At 45.9% G+C, this 23,968-nt stretch overlaps 1 protein-coding gene across 1 annotated transcript in view; it reads left to right on the top strand.

The window, feature by feature from the left end:
* The window catches only part of LOC147113508 (methylated-DNA--protein-cysteine methyltransferase-like), a 442,117-nt gene that overhangs the window by 341,882 nt on the left and 76,267 nt on the right, over positions 1-23,968 (top strand). The window lies entirely within an intron of this gene.

Consider the following 23,968-nt stretch of genomic DNA (forward strand, 5'->3'; position numbering starts at 1 on the left):
TATGGAGAAAACAGCAAACATATCAGCTCATTACCATTATTTGATGCTGGTGTGGAAATATTCTAGGGTGGACTAATGTACTAAGGCTCTTAAAAGTTTATTGATGCTCAAATTACAGTCTAGGCTTCAGTCCCAGTGTAGGAGGAAGTTAGGAGATGGAGACAAGGACAAATCTCAGCAGATCCCCACACATAGTAAGCAGCCAGATTCAATGAAAGGTGTCAACTATCATCATGAATAATATTTTCAGGGCTGCTAACATAAAATATCTTGGAATTTATTGTAGCCTCCAGTGATTCAATCTGGCCAATTCTACTACTGTATTGGTAATCAAAGGGAAAGCTGACCAGCTTTTTAAAGTCATTCCCTCCCACCTGAGCCCTCACGGTCTTTTTGCTATTGGTAATGGAATATCCCTGTAACCAAATCCCCCCCTTTTCCCCCACCACCTACCTCCACTATTGCTTACCTTGTAGAACCCCCCCCCCCCCCCGAGACCTGCAAACCTGATTTTGAGGTGACCTGCAACACAAATATTGGCATTTCTGAATCCTCTGGAGATCAAGGGGATTCAGTAACAAGCCTGCTCTACAATTCTGTCAGAAAGTTGTTTTCAGATATTGCCATCTTCCCCCAGCTCCGAAACAAACCACTAAATGAAATGCAGCCATCACAACTTACTATAAGTACCTCCTGTAGTCAACAAGCTGTGCGCATTCCACAGACATTTGAGTGTTCTTTTCCAATCCCTTGCTTGTCTGTGTTTTCATATTAGGTCCAAGCATAGAGAAGTCCCTCTAGAGTGTGGCCTATTTCTTCAGGGGATGATAGTAGTTTGCATTCTCACCCAAAAGGTGTACTGGATTAAATTTCTGTCCCAAAGGCAAGGCAGAAATACTGCTTAGCTCAGTCATCCCCAAAAGGATTTGTAAGTCAATACAAAGTATCAGCACTGAAGCTTATGTCGGGGAGATGATGGGGCCGATTTTTCTCTGCTTTGCGCCGCGGGAATGTGTACTTCCCAGTTTCAAAGTAGAAAAAAAAGTGGCATTATGCCAGGTCTCCACCCCCTTTATGCTTAACACATATTTCCAGAGGTTTCGCCTGGGGGATGGAATTCGTTCACATAGCACAGGTGGAAGCTTTCGAATAAAGCATTAATAAGACGAGAGTGATGTCAACAAACCCCCGCATCATGTTTCTGAGTCTCCATGTAGCACAAGCCAAAAACAGTAAAAGTGTCATTAAAAGTGGGCCTTCCAGGTTTCAATCAGCCCCACAGATTGGAGGATCTAAGAGACTGCCAGCAACCTCCTCGTACCTCCAGTTAGGTAGGTGCTTTTTCTTTGAGGATCAGCAGTGCTGGAAGCCTTCGGCAATTGTTTTTGACCAGCAGTCAGAAGGCTGCAAACCCAGTGGCCATTGCCACTGCTGCAGCTTTCTCAGGCCTGTGGTAGTAATACACTTTCCTTCCCCACAGTGGAGCGCAAATCCATTCCAAGTGGTGTTTCTGGGGTGAGGGAAAGTCAGGTCCATGGTAAAGACCTGACTCAGCAAACACAGTGTAAGAGAGCGAGCACAAAAAGAGTCCTATGACCACTATCTTGACACTATGTGCAGCGAAGTGGCCTGTTGCATTCTCCGTCAGAATTACCACTTTGTTTTCAGTCCCCGCCACAAACTCCATTCCCTAGCCACTGACTCCATCCCTCTCCCTAACATCTGCCTGAGGCTCAACCACACTGTTCGCAACCTTGGTGTCATATTTGACCCTGAAATGACCATATATTCGCAGTATAGCAAAGACCGACGACTTCCACCTCCGTAACATCGCCCGTCTCCACCTTTGCCTCAGCTTATCCGCTGCTGAAACTCTCATTCATGTCTTTGTTACCTCTAGACTTGACTATTCCAACGCACTCCTGGCTGGCCTCCCACATTCCACCCTACGTAAACTCGAGGTCATCCAAAACTCGGCTGCCCGTGTCCTAACTCGCACCAAGTCCCGTTTGCCCATCACCCCTGTGCTTGCTGACCTACATTGGCTCCCGATTAAGCAGTGCCTCGATTTCAAAATTCTCATCTTTGTTTTCAAATCCCTCCATGGCCTCGCCCCTTCCTATCTCTGTAGTCTACTTCAGCCCCACAAGATATCTGCGCTCCTCTAATTCTGCCCTCTTGAGCATCCCTGATTATAATTGCTCAACCTTTGGTGGCCATGCCTTCTGTTGCCTAGGCCCTAAGCTCTGGAATTCCCTGCCTAAACCTGTCCGCCTCGCTACCTCTCTTTCCTCCTTTAAGACGCTCCTTAAAACCTACCTCTTTGACCAAGCTTTTGGTCACCTGCCCTAATTTCTCCTTATGTGGATCGGTGTCAAATTTTTTGTCTTATAATACTCCTGTGCAGCGCCTTGGGACGTTTTACTACATTAAAGGCGCTATATAAATACAAGTTCTTTTTGATGTAGGAGCTCACGGCACCTGTGTATCTGTTCAGCTAAGCCCCTTACCAGGCATATTGAATGAAAACCATTGTGACACAATGGCTTAAAGTTATACTTAATGGCCATCCTCTCTCACTTCAGATAGCTTATTAACATTTCAAATTCATCATGGCTTTCACCCATTGTTTAATATTTACTGGCTTTAGTGACAAGTCAAAAAACATGCTGCATTTCCCAGAGAATCTAACTCTAGAGCAATGTCATAATATAAATCAAAACAAAATCCTTTACTGGCCTTACTGATAACAGTCCCAAAATATTACATGGACATTAACATACAGCCCTATTTTTAACCACAAAGATTTGAACAAATTTGTTAGGAAGAGTAGTATTTCCCCCTGCAGACCATCATTCAGATAATGTGCACTAAGGATTCATTGATAGCCATCTACCTCAGAACCCTTTTTTTTGCATAACCATCAGGGATTATCATAGAACGTTTCTACCCTTTCTAGTAGTAGGCAATTGCGTTCAGTCTAAGGTAAGCTCTTCAGTTTAATCTCCACACAAGAACCTTTATAAAATCTCTGTTGGTGATAGCCAATGTGTTTCTCAAGGGTTTCCATGTTTATTCATACCTTGATGATTGGCTTATTTCGGTTCACTCCCTGGGGATTTCCCAAGAGGCAATTCCTCTCAGATAGAGCAGATGTTCACACAGCTGAGTCAACTAGTGAACCCAAAGAAGTCATATTCACAGCCTTCCCAGGATATCAATTTTATGGGGATCTACATTAAAACAGCAATGTTCCAAGATACCCATGATTACTAAGTGGAGTAAACACCCAGCAGAATGATCTTAACTCAGGGTCTTTTGATGAACAACAGCCAACATCTTTGAAACTTAAGAGTCTTTAGGAATAGACCTATCAAGTGTATATTTTTCACAAATCTACCCACCTTCTCATCATAGCCCTCAATCCATTCTTCCAGAAATGTGTCTAATTATCTCTTGAGCCAGCTATACTGTCTGCTTCATTAGCCTTTCCTGATAACTTGTTCCACAAATCTGTCCTCCACAGAGTACAGAAGTTCTGCCTGACTCCCATTCTTTCTCCTAACTTCCCAATTTTTAACTTGTATTTGGCCCCTTCACTATAGCGAACAGGTTACTTCGATCTATTTTGTCAATTTTTACCATAATCTTTAAAACCTTAACTAGATCACCTCGAAGTCTGCTTGTTCAGGTAGACGTTAAAGCTAGAATGGGAAGTCAGTAGGAATAGTATTCCAGAAAGATGAGATCAATTGGACCATCTCAAATTAGTTTATAAAGTTTCCTATTCATCAAATAATGTTCACCTCAATGTTCCTAACCATTCTTTGTATATTTAATTCCTGATAACTTGGATCATCCCTTTGTTCATCTCAGTAACCCTTCAAAAGCAAAAATACCCAGTGATTAGTTGACTAGAACTTCACACAGTACTCGGTCTAAGCAATGCCATGTACAAAAATACGATAACTTCTTCTGATTTGTGCTCTGGTAATACAACCTCATATCTTATATGCCCTTTTTACTGTAGCTAAGCATTCTGTTGTTTATTATGCTATAATTCCTATACTTCTTTAATGTTCAGCCACTGTTCCATTTAATACAGGCTCTCACTTTATGTTCCTTGTTCCCATGCTAATTATTTTATAACTTACACACATTGAATTCAATCTGCCACTTACTGGTCTTTTTTTTTAATCGCTGGCAAGGCGAGCATTTATTGTCCATCCCTAGTTGCTCTGAGAAGGTGGTGGTGAAGCTTCTTCTTAAAGCAAAATAACAACAGAAAATGCTAGAAAAACTCAGCAGGTCAGGCAACATCCGTGGACAGAAATTTGAGTTGACGTTTCGGGTCGAACCCTTCTTCAAAACTGGAAAGAAAGATAGATCGGAGGCAGGGCTGCGATCGGACAAAAGAAGTGAAAGAAACAAAAGAAGTAAAAAAGAAACAATAAAAGGTATTAGAAGCTAGACAAGATGGTAATAGGCTGAGATTAGGTGTAAAGTGTACTGGCAGGGCAAGAGATAGCTGCCAGGTGTGAGAGAGAAACAAAAGAAAAGGGGGGGGGGAAAGGAGTGGAAAAATTACAAGAAAAAATGAAATAGGGGCCGAGGTTATGATCTGAAATTGTTGAACTCAATATTGAGTCCGGAAGGCTGCAGAGTGCCTAATCCGAAGATGAGGTGATGTTCCTCGAGTTTACGTTGAGCTTCCGTGGAACAATACAAGAGGCCAAGGACGGTGAGGTCTGAGTGGGAATGGAGCGGTGAATTAAAATGACAGGCGACCGGAAGCTCGGGGTCACCCTTACGGATTGAACGGAGGTGTTCCGCAAAGCGGTCACCCAATCTGCGTTTGGTCTCCCCAATGTAGAGGAGACCGCATCGTGAGCAGCGAATACAGTATACTAGATTGCGAGAAGTACAAGTAAATCGCTGTTTCACCTAGAAGGGGTGTTTGGGGCCCTGGACAGTGGGAAAGGGGGAGGTATAGGGGCAGGTGTTACATCTCCTCCGCTTGCACGGGAAGGTGCCAGGCGAAGGGGAAGGGCTGTTTGGGGTGATAGAGGAGTGGACTAGGGTGTCTCGGAGGGAGCGGTCCCTGCGGAATGCTGAAAGGGGAGGGGAGGGGAAGATACGTTTGGTGGTGGGATCACTTTGGAGGTAGCGGAAATGCCGGAGGATGATCCGTTGAATGTGGAGGCTGGTGGGGTGAAAGGTGAGGACAAGGGGAACCCTATCATGGTTCCGGGAGGGAGGGGCAGGGGTGAGGGCAGAAGTGCGGGAGATAGAACTGACACGGTCGAGGGCAGTGTCAATCACGGTAGAGGGGAATCCTCGGTTGCGGAAAAAGGAAGACATGTCTGAAGCACTGGTGTGGAAGGTGGCATCGTCGGAGCAGATACGGCGGAGACGGAGAAACTGGGAGAATGGAATAGAGTCCTTACAGGAAGCGGGGTGGGAGGAAGTGTATTCCAGGTAGCTGTGGGAGTCAGTGGGCTTGTAGTGAATATTGGTCGATAACCTATCCCCAGAGATGGAGACGGAGAAGTCGAGGAAGGGTAGGGAAGAGTCAGAGATGGACCATGTGAAGGTGAGGGAAGGGTGGAAATTGGAGGCAAAGTGAATGAAATTGTCAAGTTCGGGACGAGAGCAGGAAATGGCACCGATACAGTCATCAATGTATCGGAAAAAGAGGCGAGGGAGGGGACCCGAGTAGGACTGGAACAAAGATTGTTCCACATAGCCCACGAAAAGGCAGGCATAGCTAGGACCCATGTGGGTACCCATGGCAACACCTTTGATTTGGAGGAAATGAGTGGAGTTAAAGGAGAAGTTGTTCAATGTGAGAACAAGTTCAGCCAGGCGGAGGAGGGTGGTGGTGGATGGGGACTGGTTGCCTGTCATTTTAATTCACCGCTCCATTCCCACTCGGACCTCACCATCCTTGGCCTCTTGTATTGTTCCACGAAAGCTCAACGTAAACTCGAGGAACAGCACCTCATCTTCCGATTAGGCACTCTGCAGCCTTCCGGACTCAATATCGAGTTCAACAATTTCAGATCATAACCTCGGCCCCTATTTCATTTTTTCTTGTAATTTTTCCACTCCTTTCCCCCCCCCCCCCCTTTCCTTTTGTTTCTCTCTCACACCTGGCAGCTATCTCTTGCCCTGCCAGTACACTTTACACCTAATCTCAGCCTATTACCATCTCGTCTAGCTTCTAATACCTTTTATTGTCTCTTTTTTACTTCTTTTGTTTCTTTTATTCTTTTGTCCGATCGCAGCCCTGCCTCCGATCTATCTTTTCTTTCCAGTTTTGAAGAAGGGTTCGACCCGAAACGTCAACTCAAATTTCTGTCCACGGATGTTGCCTGACCTGCTGAGTTTTTCCAGCATTTTCTGTTGTTATTTCGGATTTCCAACATCCGCAGTATTTTGCTATCGTTCTTCTTAAAGCAGTTTGATACAACTGAGTCATTTGCTAGGCCACTTCAGAGGGCAGTTTAAGAGTCAACCACATTGCTGTGGGACTGGAGTCACATATAGGCCAGAATGGCTAAGGCTGGCAGCTTTCCTTCCCTAAAAGATATTCGTGAGCCAATTGGGTTTTACGACCACCCAGCAGCTTTCTGGGCACTTTTACTAATACCAGTTTTTCATTCCTAGATTTCCTTTTGTAACTGAATTCAATTTGTCAAACTGCCATGGTGTGATTTGAACTATTGTTCTCTGGATTATTAGTCCAAGCCTCTGGATTACTAGTCCAATAACATAATCAGTACACTGTTGTACCCTTAGTGGCCTAATTGCATTGTTCCTCATTATGTTTGCTTGATACCATCTTCCAAGTCATTAATGGCACGATGTGCCTAGGGTACCCCATTGCCACAGTTTGAGATTTTGTCGATTTGGTCAGAAAGAGATTGTAGCATTAATTTACATTAGAGGGAAAAATTTGTTTGCACCCAAAAACAGGGGCACAGGGAAAAATCTCGAACAACCTGAATGGATAGACCCGGGGCGCACCTAATATTGGGCCTCAGGCCTCATTATCATCGAACCGGTAAGCTACGGACACCTAATGGGTGTTTTCAGGCAGCTTACCAGAGAAGAGGCCTCAGGTAAGTCCTTAAAGGGGACTGGGGTAGGGGGAGGTGGGGGCGCAATCGAGAGAGGGAGGCGACCGGGTGAGGGACGATCGGAGTGAAGGGTAGCGGTGGCCGAGATCAGGGATGGTAAGTGGTGGTGAGGGTGGTTCAAGGTCGTAATCGGGTGGGTGTTGGGTTTGGGATCTGGGCCGGTTGGGTTTGGGATCTGGGCCGGTGGGGTGGGGCAAGTACAGCAGCCCATAGTTTTAATGTAGGGTCTGGAGAAAGCATTTTTGTTCCTCTCGGCTACACATTCAGATAAATATTTTTAACAAACTAATCTTTATGGTGGCCTTTAAGGACTGCCTGCCCTGAATGTCCACAGTGGCTTGATAGTGCTTATCGATCAAACCTATTCAGAATTAGCATATTTTTGAGTGAAGCAACATACTGACTCAGTCTGGACATCTCTCTGCTCTGGATTACAGTACTGTATCTATTTTGATCCAGGATGGATGACTGCCTGTATCTACACCATACCAGCCTGTAGAAACTCCCTGGAAGAGATTTGATTGTTCAGAGTGTATCTATCAAACACTGTGGATTATATCATGTCCTGCACTGATTATGTAGGATGTTTGTGAAGGTCTTGGTCTCATGATCGTGGGTGATCCACATTGCAAGATTTCCTTTCTTTCCACACCCTTGCAAAATGTGTACTTTAGGATGAGCATTGGTGCATCCTGCTGGTGATCTGGATAACCCACCTTCATCTTTTATCTTCTTGTGGGGGACCACAATGAGGAGAGCCACTATGCAACTCTGGGGTCATAGAACCGAGCTGAAATGGACCAAGTCGTAGTTCAGACATTGTTAACAAAAGGTAAATGTGTGTGTGCTGTTATCATGTTACTTCCCCTGGATCTGTGGAGACATCAGAAAATATAAGCATTGTTAGGGAGAATCATTAACTTGATAAATATCACACTATACATTTGACCATGCCTAAAGTGACTGAGTTACACGCGACACTGTATCTATTTCTACTGCTTTTTGACACTAGCTAGCAATATCTTTCTGGAAATATAATTACTATTTGAATCAGTGAAATCTGATATTCCATTGTTAATTTATGATTCTTTCAAGCTTGCAGTTTTTGGGACATCATGTACTTCTGTATGACACCATAAGAATCAGAATACTTAATAACCCTAAGGGTGATGCAATAAAAGGGTAATAATACTTATCTTGTTAAATGTCACATGCTGGATATTAAAGTAATTCATGTCTACTCTTTGTCACCACATTGTTTTGTCAGATATTGGCTTGAGGATGTTATTTAAGGTGCCACTTTCTACAGCTTCGACTATATCTGAGACTGCAATTATACTAACTTTTTTTTATGTTGAAGTGGTTTTGAGTGTGCATCAATGCAAAAGTGACAGTATAAGTGTGGTGTCAGATCGTAATCTGGCATGTGAGTGCACCAGTGCCACGTGGTGTAAAACTCCTACCTAGGACTACCTGGGAACCTTTAGAGATTTCAGCACATAATCCAGGCTAACACTTCGGTGCAGTACTGAGGGAGTGCTGCACTGTCGGAGGTGCTGTCTTTCAGATGAGACGTTAAACCGAGGTCCCCTCTGCCCTCTCAGGTGGACATCAAAGATCTCAGCGCTATTCAAAGAAAAGAGGAGTTCTCCCCAGTGTCGTGCCCAATATTTATCCCTCAACCAATATCACTTGAAAAAGCCCAGATTATCTCATTATTATCTCATTGCTGTTTGTGGGAGCTCGCTGTGCACAAATTGGCTGTTGTATTTCCTACATTACAACAGTGACTCCACTTCAAAAGCACTGAAGTGGCTGTAAAGCACTTTAGGATGTCCTGAGGTTGTGAAAGGCCCTCTATAAATGCAAGTTTTTTTTAAAATACTTTGTATGGAATCTATTTCATCTTATGAGGGAATGGATGCTGTCACCTGCTTGCCCCTAACATTTAAAATTAGCGGCCCTTGGAGCAGCGCTCTATCCATGTGTCCAAACTCTCATATGCATGACTTCTTTGTGCTTGATGTTACTGAGACTTGATGGTTGCAGAGCTAGCAGTAAACTCTAGCCTACTGACTGTGTATCACATTTCACAGATACTAATTTGACACATGATAACTTGTCTAATTGATAATACTGCTATTTTACTATTTAGAGTAATTGGGCACAGTTTGCTATTTGTAATCAAGGATATTTCTGCAAAACTGTGGATTATCAGCAGAGACGTGTGGAATATATTGGGCCTTTAGATGCTGAAAGGTTGGATATCATATTGTAGAAAGTGCAGCAAAGGAGGATGGCTCTATTTGGAGCTGAAAGCCACTCTCCAGTGAAAGAGAGAGCCATTATCAACCAAGTCAATGGAGTCACCAAGGTTCCTTGTACCTGGATACATATGAGAGTGAAATTTGATGGTATTGGGAGTGAGGTGAAGGTAAATATGCTGCACACTTTTACACACATTTCTTGTGGAAACATCAATCATGAGACAAACCTAAATTGGGAACTCCCACATGCACTGGAAGTGGATGACCCAAGTGGGTGTGGGAATTCCTAACTTAGATTTCCAACCATTTGAAAATTTGTGCACAACCATTGCCCTTTGTGTTGTATATGTACCTTTAAGAGAATAACTGGTCTCAGACTGCAGCACCGGCAGTGACCACCCCTGTATAAAAGGCGCTAGAGAGCCTCTGTTTGTTAGTTTTCACTATTGACTTCCACCAGTAAAGACTTGTTTGTTTTCACTCCTGCTGGTCTGTGTCTCAATCATTCACGGACTTAACACTGACGACGAGTAAGAAACGAACTTACCTGCAACTCGGCAGCACCTCAGACGGCGTTGTTAAAGGTCGGAGCCAGAAGAAAGAAAAGAAAAAAAAAAATTGAGCACGGTGGCATAGTGGTTAGCACTGTTGCCTCACAGCGCCAGGGACCCGGGTTCGAATCCGGCCTCGGGCGACTGTTTGTGTGGAGTTTGCACATTCTCCCCGTGTTTGCGTGGGTTTCCTCCGGGTGCTCCGGTTTCCTCCCACAGTCCAAAGATGTGCGGGTTAGGTTGATTGGCTATGATAAATTGACCCTTAGTGTTAGGGGGATTAAATGGGGATATGTGTTAGGTGTAGGGGTTACGGGGATTGGGTGGGATATGTGTCGGTGCAGGCTCGATGGGCCGAAATGGCCTCTATCTGCACTGTGGGGTTTCTGTGATTTCTGTGATTCTGAGTCCAAAGAAACTCGAGAAACGGGCGTCGACCGTCAATCATCGGTTTGAAAACTTGCAGGAGAGACTGTCAAGAGCCAGGTTCAGTTCACCAGTCTGTGGTTTCCCAGCTAGTCGGGCCGGTGGCAGGTAGTGCTCTGATCCTTCCTGGGCTGCGGCGGGCTGAAGCTCGATCGGGTGGCTTTTCAACGGGGCCGGGCAGCGAGTCGGGAGGCAAAGAGAGAGAGAGAGGGTGGAGCACACAGGGCGCGGCCGGTGCTTCGAAGCCGGGCAGCGTTCGGACCTAAGAAGAGGGAGGGAAGTGTCCCAGAGGGTCCGCTCCACGACGGGAAAATAATAAAAGAAAAAGAATCAATATTTAACGCGCAAGAAACCGTGGAAAGCAGCGCTAACAACAGCGGGGAAGAAGGCAAAGCGCGGGAGGCGCCATTTTGTTAAATCGGGGAAGAAGGCAAAGCGCGGGAGGTGCCATTTTAGATTTGCAAGATGCCGAAGACTGGCTGTATCACTGCTTTTGATAATACATTAGAGGACTGGACCACGTATGTGGAAAGAGTCGAGGTATATTTCGAGGCAAACGAAATAGCGGAGGGGAAAAAGGCATCGATATTGCTAAACTTAATAGGCGCTAGAACATACGGCCTATTGCGGGACCTGATTACTCCAGCCAAACCGAATGCGAAGAGTTTTAACGAAATTGTTGCTGTCCTACAGGAACACTTAAACCCTGCACCGCTGTTGATAGCAGAAAGATTTAAATTCCACAGGAGAACTCAGCACAAAGATGAGAGCAATGCTGAGTATCTTACGGAACTACGCAAGCTATCAAAGCACTGCCAGTTCGGAGCAGGACTGGCAGATACCCTACGGGACAAATTTGTCTGTGGACTCCTGAGTGAAGGAACACAGAAGAAGTTACTTTCAGAAAAAGAGCTGACACTAGATAAGGCTTTCAGCGTGGCAGTATCGTATGAAGCAGCAGCCAGGGGAGCTGCAGAAATTCAACAAAAACCACAGGAATACGGCACCCACGAAATGACACGGGGATTTGCAAAATGTTATCGCTGCGGCAGAACTAACCATGACCAGAAGGACTGCTGGTCCAAAGACAAAATATGCAGACAATGCGGGAAGATTGGACACATTGCACAAGTTTGCAGGTCTGGGAAGAAGACCAGCGACAACAAAAAGGCTACTAAGGAACCGTACAAGAAAGTACAAAAGATGACGGACAGTAGTTCCGAAGACCAGATGAGCGATAGCGAATCCGAGAACAGGAGACTAAGCTGTCTCAAACTTCACAATGTAATCGCAAAAGAGGATCACCGAACCATTTGGGTCACCCTCACGATAGCAGGGTCCCAAGTTAAAATGGAATTGGATACAGGATCAGCGCTAACCGTCATGAATCGACGAGACTACGAGCGGCTATTTTCACACATACCCTTGACAGAGACATCCATCGTCTTGACGACGTATACGGGGCAAAAAGTATACCCCAGAGGAAAAATAAGGGTGCCTGTCGAATACAATGGCAAGAAAATACGGCAATTGTATCTCTACATACTGCCAGATGGTGGACCACCGTTACTGGGACGGGAATGGATCAGGGAGATAAACTTGGATTGGCATTCCATTCATGCAATGACGGTGGACGATAAAAAAGATGAAGACGTCACTCCTGGACGATTGTCAACAATCTTAGCTAACGCCAAAGAGGTATTTCAACAAGAACTGGGCACGCTTAAAGGCGTAACCGCCTCGGTAAAAATAGAAGAGAATGCAGTTCCCAAGTTTTTCAAAGCAAGACCGGTACCATATGCAATTCGCCCAGCCGTCGAGGCAGAGCTGGAGAATCTGGAGAAGGCGGGCGTGTTGTCTAAGGTCGACTGGAGCGAGTGGGCGACACCCATCGTTCCTGTCATGAAGAAAACGTTAAGCAATAAGTCCGGAGAGCCAAGGAAGATTCGCATCTGTGGGGATTTCAAGGTGACGGTGAACCCTGTCCTTCACACAGTACAATATCCTCTTCCAAGGATAGAAGACATCTTCGCCTCACTGTCTGGAGGGAAGCGTTTTACAAAAATTGACCTAGCACAAGCATATTTGCAGATGGAGGTTGAAGAGTCCTCTAGGAAGTATCTCACGATAAACACTCACAAAGGTCTTTACCAGTATCATCGATTGGTATTCGGAGTAGCATCGGCTCCGGCGATATGGCAATGAGCGATGGAACAAGTCCTGCAAGGGATTCCGGGGACTCAGTGTTACTTGGACGACATCCTTGTAACAGGTGAAGATGACAGTGAACACCTTAACAACCTAGAACAGGTGCTCACTAGACTACGGGAACATGGGCTGCGAGCCAACCGCCCCAAGTGCGAATTTTTAAAGAAACAGATATCGTATTGTGGCCACGTGATTGATGAAGAGGGGTTACATAAGTCCCCTGACAAAATTGAAGCGGTTGTTAAGCGCCTGAAAATGTGTCGCAACTGAGGTCATTCCTCGGATTGGTGAATTACTACCATAAGTTTTTGCCGAATTTGTCGACAATTCTGCACCCACTGAACGCCCTGCTACGAACGGGGGTAGCATGGAAATGGAGCGATGATTGTAAGCGTGCTTTTCAGAAGAGTAAGGATTAATCACTTCAAGGGAAGTATTGGCTCACTACAACCCAGCACTGCCGATCAGACTGGCGTGTGATGCGTCTCCCTACGGCATTGGGGCGGTACTGTCACATAAATTCCTTGATGGGTTAGAGAGGCCGATAGTTTTTGCGTCACGCTCGTTAACTTCTGCCGAGCGTAACTACGCTCAGATTGACAGAGAGGCCCTCAGCCTAGTGTGGGGGGTGAAGAAGTTCAATCACTACCTGCACGGTCAAAAATTTACTCTACTAACCGATCATCAACCTCTTGTCTCCATTTTCAACCCTCAGAAGGGCGTACCGATAATGACGGCACAACGGCTGCAGAGATGGTCCCTTTTCCTAGGGGCACACCAATATGACATCGAGTACAAAGGAACTAAACAGCATGGAAATGCTGATGGATTGTCACGCCTACCGTTGCCGACGGTGGAAGAAGAAGACCTTGCAGTGGATCCAATGGAGTTATTCCACTCGACCATAGTCGAATGTCTCCCTGTGACGAATGCAAACATAGAAAACAAAACACGGAATGACCCGACACTATCACGGGTCTATGATTTAACGGTGAAGGGATGGCCAGCACATGGCGAACCACTGCTGCCAGCATTCTCGCCGAGAAGAGAACAGCTGTCAGTGTGCAGAGGGACCTTGATGTGTGGATCCAGAGTGGTAATTCCACCTAAGTTGACGGATAGAGTACTCATTGAGCTTCATGAGGGTCATCTGGGTGGGGTAAAAATGAAGAACTTAGCCAGAGCGTTTGTGTGGTGGCCGGGAATCGATAGAGAAATCGAAGAGATGACCAAGAGCTGTGCAGGATGCCAGAAGGTCCAAAACGCCCCACCACAAGCTCCTCTGCATCCATGGGAGTGGCCCTCATCTCCATGGCAACGGGTGCACATTGATTTTGCTGGTCCCTTCATGGACTCGATGTTTTTAATTGCGGTGGATACACATTCAAAGTGGCCAGAGGTAATAAAAATGCCCTCAACCACCACGGAAAAAACTATCACAGTTTTGCGAACCATATTCGCCAGGAATGGGCTGCCTGAACAGATTTGCTCTGACAATGGACCACCGTTTGTGTCTGAAGAGTTCCGGAGGTTCTTAAAGAACAATGGCGTTAAGCATTACACATCTGCCCCATATCATCCAGCCACTAATGGATTGGCCGAGAGGTTTGTCCAAACTTTCAAGAAGGCTATCAAGGCAATGTGTAATGAAGATATACCCCTACAACACAAGGTGGACAACTTCTTGTTTGCCTACCGGAATGCGACACATGCGGTTACCAACCAAACTCCAGCCATGATGTTCTTCAATCGAAGACTACGATGCCACTTGGATTTGGTTAAGCCAAACGTCCGAAGAGATGTGGAGAACAGGCAGTTTCAGAATATGAATGAAAGGCCGACCAGGAGTTTTAAGATAGGTCAACCAGTTTTGGCCCGGGACTACCGCACTGAGAAATGGCAGCCAGGAACGATTTGTACATGACAAGGACCTCTCATGTATACCGTGGACGTTGGGGAGAGCATTGCTGACCAGATTCTAGAATCACTGGAAAACGTCAACTCCACACCACGATCTGATACACCTGGTAATGAAATTGACGTTCCAATTGCAGCTACCGCAGAACCGGTAATATTGGAAGCAGATGAACCAAACAAAGACATTGATCCTGACTCAACCTTGCCAGAAGAACCTGATACCCCAAAGAGGCATTATCCAGACAGAATCAGGAAGCCTCCTCAAAGACTGAACTTATAATTGCTTAAACTTAACCAATGTATCTAGCAACAGTAATTGTGATTGTAATTCGTTATCATTTAGTTGTTAAATGAATGTTATGTACTGTTTATCTAAAAGGGGAGGAATTGTTGTGTATGTACCTTTAAGAGAATAACTGGTCTCAGACTGGAGTACCGGCAGTGACCACCCCTGTATAAAAGGCGCTAGAGAGCCTCTGTTTGTTAGTTTTCACTATTGACTTCCACCAGTAAAGACTTGTTTGTTTTCACTCCTGCTGGTCCGTGTCTTAATCATTCACGGACTTAACACTTTGCAACAAATCTTTCATTATGTTTCAGCTGCATAGATGTTTTTCTTGAAGGTGGAGGTGGTAGCCAAGGAACAGCAAACATATGTTGAGGTGTCTAGGCCATGGTGGTCCTCTGCTGTTAGGATGCAGAGAATAGCTCTGTTTTCCTAAGAGATAACAACCAGTATTTCTTCTCCTTCAAATAATGTTGCGCAATGAAGGCATCATGGTGGCTTCCTGGATAATAGCCACTGAAGTGCATAATAATGTTTCTGTGGCCAGATATCACTTGAACAGTAATTAAGTGCAAACCCGATTCCCACGTGCGATGCCTTGCATTCAAGTGAATCCTGCCACCCAGTGAAAGCTGTGTGCCCTGTCCAGCTGATGCCTCCTTTCTGCGGGAACAGTGATACGGGTGGTACTCCTTGGATTGCCACTTGCGTGATACATGTGTGTATTGCAGAGTCCACAGTGTGGTAGATATCTTCTGAGTGGCTTGGAAGTATCTGGTAGCATGAAGTCTCCATGCTCCCGTTACCTTCACATCTACAGGAAAAACTGCCATTGATCCAGATGTTGCGTGCAGGTAATCATGCAGCACCTGGATCATCTCTGTGACAATTTTCCAGGGAAGACAGGTCTCCTCTGATATATCCAGGTACATGTGTAGGGAATCTATAAATCCAAGTCCTGGGCTAGTGATGGGTATGGCCAAAACACCTCAATGTCACTGCACTTGCATTGGTTGGCTTCTCACAAGCTTCTCTTTATCTTAATTATGCAGTACATTCATAAGCCCCCAAAGAAATATCCATCCTCACCTCTTTGTAAGGTGCAATATCAAAGCCAGCAGCAAACAAGAATAATGAAGCTACATACTAGCAGACAAAGAAAAACAAAAAAAATGACAAAATAGAGAGCTACCCAGCAAAGTTAATTAATGCTTGCAGCAAAATGTGGTAAAAGGAAATATCAAAACCTCCCCCTAAAATTCAAAGGAATAACTTGATCAAAAGCCTGCCTTGTCCTTTTAAGAAGCTGACTTCAGCAGGCCAGGTCCTGGGAATCCCCTGCACCCAGCTTTTATGGACAAGGCTCTTATATGGGTGAAGCTTCACCCAAAGATGAGAAATTTGGTGTGATCCATTTTTCAATAAAAGTTAAATATTAGAATGAGGGATTGTGTGACAGTAGCATGGCTTCATTATTTGCCCCCAAATCAGTCATCAGAAAATCAGGCACTCCGCAAAAGAATCATAGAATGATACAGCACAGAAGGAGGCCAATCAACCAATTTTCCAAAGGATTGGTCTTGCAAAATTGGACAGTAAGTTTTGACAAAGTCAAAGTTTCAAGATATCGGGGTCAGAAGTTCATGACCCTTCCAGCAACACTCCCACCATTTCTCTGGTGGTACTGCTACAAATTAGGCCAAGAGCCAGAGCATTTAGGCCCTTACGTTCTCCGGCAGCTTCCACAGGGCCTTGTTAGGGGCGGAAACTGTGCCTGCTAGCAGAATAACAGGAGAGTGGCTAGAACCAGGGACCAACAGACTGGGAGTTTTCTTGTCCTTGGCCTGGCTGGGCATCGGCGGCCCAGAACCCCAAGTGAAAGTGAGTGTACTAGTTTGCTAATCAGAAGGGAGGTCCACCTACAGGGGTCCAGGCCTAGACCTCTGAAGATGTAAAGAAAAGACTGATATACCCCTAATGGCACAGGCGCCCGCTCTCATTATTTAAATTGGATGACCTCCATTGACCTCACAAACATTGGCAGGTTTAGCGCCGGACGTTTCTAGCGGGTGGATCCTAGCACTTGCACCAAGATGGACAGCTGGAAGTTTTTTGGCCGTATAGTTTATTGCATACAGGGAATGTGAAATTGATAGTGAAATCTTTTTATGAACTTTTGAGGATCGATAACATTTTTCTTGTTAGGAACTGTGATGTTTCCATTAATAGTAACTTACCTACTGCAAGGTTTAGCTCCTCTTCTGACTCTACTCTTCAGCAGACTTCTAACAAAATCTACAGTTTGGTCCTTTCTTTAACCCATCCCTTTTTCTTGGGACTGTTAGGAATTGGGACATATATGTCATAGCATTGGGCATTCATCCTTAAAAATTATCCTGTAACCTCAATAACTTAAAGATCTAGGCAGCTAAATTCAGCTCCGTAGCTTTCCGTTTTTTTGGTGCTACGGTTGCAATTCGGGTCCAAAATGGCGTCCGAGGAGTGCGCGCGCACTTGTGGTGCGGGTCGCACCGGAAGCCATTTTGGGTAGGTCGTTGGCGCAGGCACTGGGAGCACGCACCGGAAGTATGCAGATTACACAGATCGTGACGTCAATCAGCGTGCAACGCTGATTTAATGCCAGCGCTGCATGACAGGGAGCATGAGCAGAGGCGACACAGAGCAGGACAAGCTGCTCGAAGAGGGAGAAGGAGGAGGAGGAGGAAAAGGGCTCTCAGCAGGAGGCCATATCTACCCAGGGTCTTCAGGGAGCAATTCTCCTACCTCAACCTCAGCGAGGAACAGTCTATGCAACATCTCTGCTTCGCTAAGGAGGTGCTCACTGAAATCTGCCAACTGTTGCAGGCAGAAGTGCAGCCTCAGAGCCAGGGGACGACGGCATTGCCAGTGACTGTCAAAGTGAGCGTGACCATAACTTTTACGCATCGGTCTCCTTCCAGGCTGGAGTAGGTGGTATTTCCAACATCTCCCAGTTCGCTGTGCACTGTTGCATAAGGGACGTCACTGAGGCTCTGTATTCACAGAGAGCTGAATACATTTTATTCTCCCTTGCTAGAGAGAAGCAGGCAGAGCGAGCGCGCAGCTTTGCCAGGATAACTAGCTTCCCCATGGTGCAGGGTGCCATTGACTAAAAACATGTCACTTTGCAGGCGCCACATGTGAATTCGGTGATGTGCCGCAACTGGAAGGGATTCCACTCCCTCAGTGTCCAGCTGGTGTGTGACCATACTCAGTGCATCATGCAAGTCAATGCATGGTATCCTGGCAGCAGTCATGATGCCTTCATTCTGCGGCATTCCGCTGTACCATCAGCATTTGAACCACCGTGACAAGCCAGAGGGTGGCTACTGGGCGACGAGGGCTATCCGCTGACCAACTGGCTCATAACTTCGGTGCGCAGCCCAAGCACACGTGGGCAGCATGCATAGAACGAAAGCCATGCTGCCACACGGCATCTGATTGAGCAGATCATTGGTGTCCTTAAACAACGCTTCCACTGCCTGGACCACTTTGGAGGAGCCCTGCAGTACTCGCCAGAGCACATCTCAAGATTCGGCATGGTCTGCTCCATGCTCCACAACCTCGCCAACATGAGGGCACACCCCTTGCCACCACATATACGCTGAAGAGGAGGAAGTGAGGAGGCAGCCAACACAGCACCTTTCTGGCTAGGCTGTCTGTGATCGACTCATTCAACTGCGGTACCTGTGAACACAACCCCAATTTCCTATTCACCATTCACCAACAGTCCCATACCTTACCTTCCCTCTGTTACTGACCATCAGTGTTCCCTTTAAGCTGTGCGGCCGCGCAGCGCTCCAGGAGTCCTGCGCAGCAAGTGAGCTGGCTTTTAAATTTACAAAACGCGCATGCGCGGACTTTTGAATGGGCCATGCAGCCCCTTAAAGGGGCCGCGCAGCCCAAAAATAAATTACAGGGAACATTGCAGACCATCACAGCATCCTCTTGGCCACAATGCTACAATAAAAGCCACCACAAAACAAACATTCCAAACCAAATTTATAAATCAAACCATCCAATATTACATTCCAAAGTCAACTAATCATCCTTATGCATTCTCTTAGTGCCTGTCCTAGAGCTCCTACGCAGTGCTACCCCAGTGGCTGCAGCATGGCTGGCGGAAGACTGCTGACTTGCAGTGGGGGAGACTGCAGATGGTCTTGGAGGACGATCTCGAGTAGCTCTGGGCCTAGAAGGCCTGGCTTCGGACTGCACCACCTCGGCATGGGCAGCAGCAGTCGAGGCTGTCTGGCTGAGAGGCAAAAGCAAGGGCACCGGCAAAGTGCCAGGAGTGGGAGGACAAATGCTGTCATCCTGGGAAAGGACAGCACGTTCGTGCTCCACAGAGTCACTGCCACTCCCTGGAGTGACGCCTCAGCAATCCTAGTAATCTGTTGGAGGACAGATTGCTGGACTACTGTGGCACCCTGCAAGCCCCTTTCAACACTGGTAACCACAGCCATGATGGCAGCAGTCTGTGCTTGCATGTCAACAAGCTGAGCTTGCATGACTTCAGTCTGAGCTTCCACTACAGCACTCGATGTTGGGTGGCTTCTTCTTTGTGCTGTATCGACCATCATGGTTGGGTCCACAAGTGCGCTAATGAACTTGACCACCACTTCCATGCTGGAAAGGATGGGCTGCAAGCTCTGTGGAAAGCCCTGTGCAAGGTTGGTGCTGGCAGGCCTGCCAATGCGCCAAGCATCTCATTGTGCATACCCATCAGCATTCTTCTTCAGCCCCATCCAAGTCCTCCTCTGAGTCCTGTGCATCAGAACTTGTGTGCAACCTCGCCCTCTGTGGAGCTGGCACCTGCACTACCCTTTCCCCCTGCCCTGGCTGCAGCCCGCTCATGCCCAGTGACTCACCACATGTAGATCTCGCCTCTATACAACCCTCTTAAGCACGTGTATTATCAGTATCTGAGCTGGTGGCTGCGAGTGTGAAATCGAGTGACGGTGCTGTGTCTTCAGCATCACTGCCTTCTTCCTCTTGCATTTCCTGCTCCTCCACCACTGCCTGGCCAGGTTGGAGTTCTTGGGAATCTGAAAGAAGAAAGGCACAAGGGTAGGGTAAGGTTGTGGTGAGGGAAGTGGTGGGGGGGAAGCAAGAGGTGCATGCTTACACCATCTGCAGCTTGTAAATCAGAGATTGCGGCATGAGGGGGAAGTGGGATGTGAGGAGGAGGATTAGGTATGAAGATACCATCATCTTGCAGTGTTTCGGTCGCGCTGCTCGCCACGGGCTCAGCGATGGCCGCTTCAGTGATCTCCAGCACTGTCTCCTCCATTATGGTCAAATTAAGCAGACACCTGTCTCACTGCATGTAGCCCCTGCTGCCTGCAGTTATGAGCCATCTTGTTCTGCAAGAGAGAGGGAAGTGTCTCAGTGAATGTGGTGCAATGTGTTTGTGTGATGTGCCTGCCATGGTTGAATAGCTGGCAGTGTGTGCAAGCTTTGAGATATGGGTGTGAGGCTTGCAGCAGTGCTAAGTGTGTGAGGGTGAGGAGAAGCTCTGAAGGTGAGGAATGAATCGTGATTGATGGAGATTGGTGGTAGGTGAGTGAAGGGGGGTGGTGAATTGAGCAGTGTCTGAGGCTAGTGGTTCAGTTGTAAGGCTATGGCATTTGAAGATGACTTCACTGACTTTGACCACTCGTGAGGTCATTGAACATCTTGCGGTCCTGCATCCAGGTCCTCGGGGCTACACTGCTAGCATTGACCACTACGGCTATCTGCTCCCATTGCCTTTTCTGCGTTTGCCTGGCGGGCCCCCTGGTCCCCTGTGGATACAGGACATCTCTCCTGCTTTCCACCTCCTGCACCAAGATCTCCAGTGCTGCATCCGAGAAGCTTGGAGCACGCTCTCTCCCCTGTTGTGCCACTGCACGTCTTCCTGCCCACTCTCTGTTCTCCAAAGTTTGTGTGCTGCCTACATTACTTTGAACGGGCGTGGGTTGATCCCCCGCATCGCGATCTACGTGCCCGTTTTCAGAGGCAAACAAATTTTTAGCCCCTGTTAATCGGGTTTTGTCACAGACTTCTAGACATCAGGCTCCAGGGCCCTTTCACAAATGGAAATCTTGTGTGTGTGTGTGTGTGTATTACACAGAAGCACTGGTAAGTGCAGATTTGTCTGTTCAGTAACTGTAAAATGCTTTTAGATTTAACCAAACTTTGTAAGTGATTTCCTTTGACCACATGGGGGAGATTTTCTTGTGGAGCGCCAAACGGGCACAATATCAGCGGTTCACCCATGGCACCTGCCCAATGTGGCAGTCAGGAGATCCAAAGATTTATCAAGTTCAGACCTTAATTAACAAATTCACAGCAAGCTGCGGGGGCCAAAAGCCGCTCTGCTGTAGCTCGCAAGTTTCTCGCAGCAGAATGTTGTCTGGCTGGAGCACAGAGCTGGTCGATAGGTGAGGCCTGTGGGTCGGGTGGGGGAGGTAGTGCGGATGCTGGGGGGGTGCAATCCTGTTACTCCTGGCCCCACAAAAATATAGTAAAAACCTTACCTTTTCAGAACAGCCTCCAGTGGTCCCTTTAAGGACCCCTCAATGCGTGGAGACAGTGGGACCAGCATGCGTCCTGCCTGCCCCACCCATTTCTCCAAACCGTGTCTTACACTGTGCGTAGGACCCCCATTTCCATATTTAAACAGTCTCCTGTCTAAATTGGGCGGGATGACTGGACACCCATTGAAATGCCTGTCGAAATTGATTTGACCAGGAAACGGGCGGCTGCTAATTGAAAATCCCTCCCCCCTCCTTCCTTCCCCCCCGCCATAATTGTCTATGTATCACTTTTCCAAAATTAAGTGAGATCTTTTGAGAGAGCAATCAGCATTTTAGCAATGTCTTCAGTTGCAAGTGTTAGCTTGTGATTAACAATCCATAAAACTAATGGAGCATTTACAATTGTGTTGTATTACGCAGATGACCATGTGTCTGTTATTCTGTACCTCTGTGATGAATCGTTGCTGCTGCTCTCCAAAGTACATCAGATGTTAATTTGGCTGAAGTTGCAGCTAATAGCATAAATATGTGCCAATACATTTTGACAGATTTGTTTATGAACATTTTTATGTTTTATTTATTAACATCTGATGGACACTATGTGGATAGTAATAGTTCCCATAAAATCCTGTGTGTAAGTCACACTTTCACAGGGGCTCTATGAGCTGTAATCCTGGTGACGCAAATATATTTTTGTCACTATATCACTCAGTCACATTTTATGTTAATAGCAGTGGCACTCCCCCCCCCCCCCTCCCCCTCTTCATTTACAAGATAGTTACACACTTTTTAAACAATCTCCCCTCCCCCAACAAGGTGCTATCTTCTGCTCAAAGAGGCAGGTGAACAAGGTAGTATTGATGCTGTTCTTGTAACCAAGCACTAGAAAGTGCCTAACAGTAGCAAAAAGTGATGTGCACCTCTGTTTACCCCTCCTCTGTTTGTGAAAGCACCTCTACCAATGACCCAGATGAGATCTGGAACTCTTCATGTGGGAATGTCTTTTCCCCCATAATGTGACAGTGTAGTACAACTATAGGATGCTCTGCCTGGCTGCCGGGGAATTCTTTTTTAAATGTTTTCTCCGAGCCAAAGAAAATGAAGCTTTCAGCTAATTTAGCATTAATACATTTTCAGTTTCCAATGACATTAGCAGATCTTTATTTATTCTTTTCATTAAATTGTGACTACTTTCTGGATAATTTGTTTACCCTATATATATATTTTTTTGCTCTAAAATTGTATTGGTTTCTAACTATGCTATTCCCTCTAGCTGGAAGAGTAGGATAGTCTAGGCCATGGACTTCCCTGTAGCTGTCATCAATCCTGCTTCATAATTGGGTAGAATAAGGTACAGTTCAGCAGAGTGAGTTAGTCTGTGTCAACTTATCTCTCACCCAGAGATAGAATTCCTGGAGCTGTCACCTCATCGTCAGCAATTCAAGTATACAGGAATAACATGTCTATTCAAATATGTAATTCCCCCTCCCCTTTTGAGTATTTGGCTACATCAGCTATACATACATATAAAATTACCTAAGGCTCAAAATCCAAATTCTGTAGATAAATAGTGCAATTTGAATGAAGCACCCAAAAGGCAGCAGTGGCAGATCAGTGAGCAACAAAATACCGTGAACAAGTACTTACTGTTTGTGACTCCATTTTATTAAAAGGTCAAATATTCAAGTATCCAACCAAGGGGCAGGTTGAATATATGAATGCTATAAATTAGTATTCTTGGCAGGCCTAGCACCGAGACGTTATCCAGTGGCCTAGCCAAGAGCCGATGGAACTTAGGAGTGTGATTTAGAGTGACAGACAGCACTGGGAACTCGTGACCTTCTGGTTAGGAGTCAACCATATCTACCACTTGAGCTGTGGGCTGCTCCCCTGTATCAACATTTGCAGATTTTTGCTGCTCGTTTTTCCAGTTGATTGTGCGCTTGATCTAGACCCACATCCGGGCTATTTCTGAAAATGCTATGTGCCAAAACAAGTACAGCTGTGCAGTTTGTTAGATGGGGTAAACATTAATTACAAATGGGTATTGTGGGACTTGCTAATCTGCTTGTCTAAACTGATGTTTGTCTTAGCAGGGGTTGAACTCCATAGACTTTAATCCTTTGGGTATTTCTGGGGTATTTTTGCATCAAAATAATTTTTTTAATGGATTAATACTGGGAATTAATAAATGTTTAATGATTTTGCACAATTTTCTAATTTTATTTTGTTGTACTCAGTGTTGGAACTTTAGACAAATTCATTTTTGCAGATGATGTTTCAGGAAAGCGAAGAGTATCATTTGAATGCTGCAAAGTCTTCCCACTCTAGGCATTGCAGAATAAAAAAAGAACAGAAATATCAAGGCTTTTAATGAACAGAATTAACTCAGAAATGTGCCCAAGAAGTTCAGCAGTGTAAGAGTTAATGCCATATTGTTTCACATTTGTTGGGTAGTGGTATTCTGATGGGTCATTGGCCCAATATTTAACAAATTGGAAGGTACTAGGTGATTGGGTCTTTTCTGAAAACCTCAATCACCAAATAAACCAGTGATTAATTTTTCATCTTTAATGTATTAAGTTATTGTGTGCATTAAGTGCATTGCAGT

Source organism: Somniosus microcephalus, chromosome 8 (assembly GCF_052327205.1).
Source record: "Somniosus microcephalus isolate GS21.2 chromosome 8, FLI_Smic_1.0, whole genome shotgun sequence".
Classification (NCBI taxonomy): domain Eukaryota; kingdom Metazoa; phylum Chordata; class Chondrichthyes; order Squaliformes; family Somniosidae; genus Somniosus; species Somniosus microcephalus.